At 39.0% G+C, this 4,366-nt stretch overlaps 1 protein-coding gene across 5 annotated transcripts in view; it reads right to left on the bottom strand.

The window, feature by feature from the left end:
- NR1H4 (nuclear receptor subfamily 1 group H member 4) overlaps positions 1–4,366 on the bottom strand; it is a 65,603-nt gene that overhangs the window by 4,295 nt on the left and 56,942 nt on the right. The window lies entirely within an intron of this gene.

Below are 4,366 nucleotides of genomic sequence, written 5' to 3'. Positions count from 1 at the left end.
GGTATATGTCTCAACCAAAGGCAGCACATTGCAAAGAAGGTCAGCTAACAAAATCCTCAAAATATAACCAAATCAATAGTTCGTATGTCTTTGATGTTGGCAGTGCCTTTGTTTTAGTCACTACTTTCTGACAACAAATGATAAGGTTCTTGAATTGCCAACAGAATCTCCTCCCCTCACCATTATCTAGATGGGGTTTGTTAACCTTTTAAATAATAATATCTATAATCAAGGCATAGGCATCTTAAACAACCAAAAAAAATTATTGTTCTTGAGCCCAAAAGTATAAACAGCTCCACTTAATAATGGTTAGGGTTCTTGTCAGAATTCTATCTCTCTGAAGTTTCAAACCTGTTTATCCATTGCCTACTAGGCAGTGGTGATTAGCTCTTCTCTTCAAACTCAGCATGTCCAAAATTAAAGACACCATGCACAGAACTAAATTCTTCGTCTTCCTCCAAATCCACCCTTTTCCTAGTGTGCCCATTCTCCGTGATTGTACCCTCACTCACCCAACTGCACCACCTGACAACTGAGATTCAGCGTCTCCCTCACTTGGTCAGGGGCTGACTCCAGTGATTGGACCTGCTAAGTCTCAGTTGGGGCTCCCTCTCCTCTGCATAGTACCTGGAATTGACTTAGTTTAAGTCTATTTCTTTTCACTTTGAATACTTCGATTGCCTTGTCACTGGTTTTCCTGTCTTCAGTTTGGTCCCTTTGAACCCATCGCAGAATCACCTTTCTAAAATTCAAATCACACCCTGATTCCCCACTTACAAACCTTCAAAAACTCTCCATGGCTTTTGGCATAAATGTTCTTTCTTTTTTACACAAGAAACTCTAGGACCTGTCCTCTGCCTATCCCACTACCCCACTACTCACTCACGTGATAATAGCAGAAGTTCACATTTATTGAGTACTCATTATATATTAGGCTCCAAAGACTTCTTATGCCATAACTTACTTAATCCAACACCCCATGAGATAGGTGCAGAGTGGTTATATAACTTGCCCAAAGACACACAGCTGGTGAGAGGTACAACCTGGATTCAACCAAAACTAGCAGGATCCAGGGAGTCCTGGCTCTTAGCTGTGACTAAGCTGCACAACCTTCTTATCACAAAGCCTTTAATCCAGCTGTATTCAGCCATCGCAGTTCCCTAAATGATTCACGTGGCCCAGTTTTTGTACATGTTGTTCTCTCTACTTGGAATATGCTCCTCCTTCTTTATCTAGCTCATTCCTCTTTATAGTTAAGATTCTTTTGTGTCACTTCCTCCACTCATTCAACAGGTATTAGTTTGGTATCTGTTCTGTGCATGGTTCCACTCCGAAAGAACTTTGACTGGGGAATGTAGAGACCAGAAGAAAAAAAAAAAAAAGACTGATGTGACTTATGGATGAGTTAAGATGAGCATGAATTCTCAGGATTGGTCCAGACAAGAGTAGACTGCTCCAATCCATCCTAAACCAGACCTAGAGCCATAGAGCTTTGGCGAACCAACCGGGATAAAACTGGATTTCAGATTCTAGAAAGTATCATTAACATCCCATATTACACTTCACAGAATTAGAAAGTCTAAATCCTCACCTTAGAAGAACCTTAAGAATAGTCCCAAACTGAGTCCTTGGATTTCTTCTCTTTAGTCAAAATACCATACTTTTCTCCTCTTTGACTCTTTATTGTTTAAGTGACCTCAGTGGGCTCTCTTAACAGCAGTGTCTTTGGTGAGCACCTTGGGGATTACATCATGTGGAAAACTGCCCTCTATCCAGCTGTCACAGATTGAACTGAATACCTGTGACCAAACTAGATACAACTTAAAATACAGAAGGTTGGAGTATGAGCTACGAGCACCAGTCCTGGTTTCCAACGAACATAGTAGTTAAGAGGTAGTAAGCCAGCTCTGAGTTTGGAATCTGACCTATGGCTTGATCTTAGGCACATTACTTAAACTCTTTATGCCTCAGTTTCCTCATCTGTGAAATGTGAAATATAACAATAGTATTATATGAGATAATACGTGTAGAGTGCTTAGCACCACGACTGACTCATAGTAAATGCTCCAAAACTGTTCGAGCAAATGTCATAATAAGAGCTATTATTATTGTTATTCGGGAGAATTGGATGAACACATTAGTTCCATCTTAATCTCAGTTCACCTAATCTTAGATTAAGCTCGTGCACTTTTGTGTTTACAAAACTATGTTTTTATTTTTGTTTTGGTTTGGTTTTACATTCTGCAGTTTCCTAAGGATGAATATGAATTGGCTGATCAGGGATTTGCCTCAGTATTTTTCTAGGTTTTAAAGTTAAGCACAGATCTGTATTTCCTTTTGCATCCTTCAAAAACAGTGGCAGTCTTCAGTATTTGGGGACTAGACCCATCAGTTGTGCTTACCGAAAATAATAACTCATGATTGCACCATTATTTTAAATAGTATATGAGGGTTTGTGGATAACATTAAAGGCCACTGATTTGAACATATTTAATTTTTAGAAATAATCTTTGACTACCTAGTTTTCTACTTTGTGTTTCTAAATCCCCACTCTCCCTCCAAAGATGTCACCTCCATCCACTAGCTATCTAATTGCAGTCAATAATTTTGGGAGAAAAAAGGTAAAATTTACATCACGACTGTTCATCTTGTGCAAGTTATAAAGGCAAAAGGGAATATAGAGAAAACGTAAAAATTGAATAAAAGTTTTTGAAAAATAATTTTCCTAAAGGATAGAGCATATATAAATCTGCTTTTGGAATTAGAGTCCATAATCAGAATTAACCACTCCAGCATAAACAAAGGGGTATTTTAAGTCAGGGGTCCCCAACCCCCCGGAACCATGGACCGATACCAGTCGGTCTGTTAGGAACCGAGTGGCACAGCAGGAGGCGAGTGAGTGAAGCTTCATCTGTATTTGCAGGCGCTCCTCAGATCTAGCTAGCTTTACCGCCTCAGCTCCACCTCTGATCATCAGGCATTAGATTCTCACAGGAGCAGCGATCCCTGGTGTCAGAAAGGTTGGGGACCACTACTTTAAGTGTTCATGAACTAGTAATGTCTAACATAAGAAATGTAACAATAACATCATCCTGAAGGGGCAGTCTTTTCCTGTTTTCCTGCTTCCTCCTTTCTGGAGACTGGCTTAAGGTTTGCTTCATTTTGGTTCTCATGCCGCATTAGCTGATTTTTGGTCACAAGGGGGAGCTATTTTCTAATTTAATCACAAAGACCACTCTGGAAAAGTCCAGTTGTAGAAAACCATTTATGTTACTACTGCTCCGTTTCATGTTTTCTTTTTTAAAGTCCTTGATTGATAAATTAATTGTTCAATGATCAAAAATATTTTGAGAATAACCATTTGATAGAATTAACACTATGCTGTGTTATTTTAAATGTAAACGTCTTTTATTTAACTTTCTAGTTTTAATTGGGGACAAAAAATAAGCAAAAGTGTGTGTGTGTGTGTGTGTGTGTGTGTGTGCGTGCACGCGTGTGCGTGTGTATCTATGTTTTATATACAAATGTGCATATTAGGCAAAGGATCCTTGTTAGGCTAGGATCCCCCACCCACTCTCTCTGGAGCTTTCCCTGTCACAGTGTAGCAGAATAAGTTGCTCCCTTTTCTATGTTCAATTCCATTGTACCAATCACAATTCATATCTCTCCTTCCCATTAGAGTGTGAAATAACCTATACATTTTATGAGAGCAGGAACCAACTGCTGTATTCCAAGTGCCTGGCACACTGCCTGACCAATAAAGGGTAGTCTATGGATGCTTCTTATTCATCTCTGTTATTAACTAGCATCCTGCTGGAGACGTGGTAGGAGACTAATAAATGTGTGTTAAATTAGGCAACATTACATTTTGCTAGTTTCTTGTGAATAGTTTCTTGTGAATGGGGAAAGGATGCCATTAAGACAATGGAAATATTCTCGTGGTGCTGAGAGATTGGAGCCTGACCTCTATTTCAACTGCTAAACTCTACTCAGGGTCATTTGTGCCTTACTGTCAGCCTTAAGTAAAAAGCTGATGTTAAAATAGCAATTCAAAACATAACTACTTTTAACTGAAAATATTTATAATAAGTAACATACTTCCCATTAGTCCTAGTGGCTAAAAGTTATCTGGCCAAATTAGATCTCACCAGTTCTTAGGAGTTGCCAAGGTTTGAACTGTCAAGTTCAAGATTCATCTCAATAAAATTTGCCAGATTTTGTGCACTATAACGGTGCTAGGAACAATCCTCAAGCAGCTGACAGATTAACGGAAGAGGCAGATACATAAATATATAATGCCCAAACTGGACAGATATAAAAGGCTTAAGGGAATATAGCTGAGGGCCAATGGAAATAATCAACTCAT

Source organism: Pteropus vampyrus, unplaced genomic scaffold, assembly GCF_000151845.1.
Source record: "Pteropus vampyrus isolate Shadow unplaced genomic scaffold, Pvam_2.0 Scaffold16, whole genome shotgun sequence".
Classification (NCBI taxonomy): Eukaryota; Metazoa; Chordata; class Mammalia; order Chiroptera; family Pteropodidae; genus Pteropus; species Pteropus vampyrus.
Note: the sequence above shows the minus strand (reverse complement) of the source record. Positions and strands in the feature narration are given on the sequence as shown.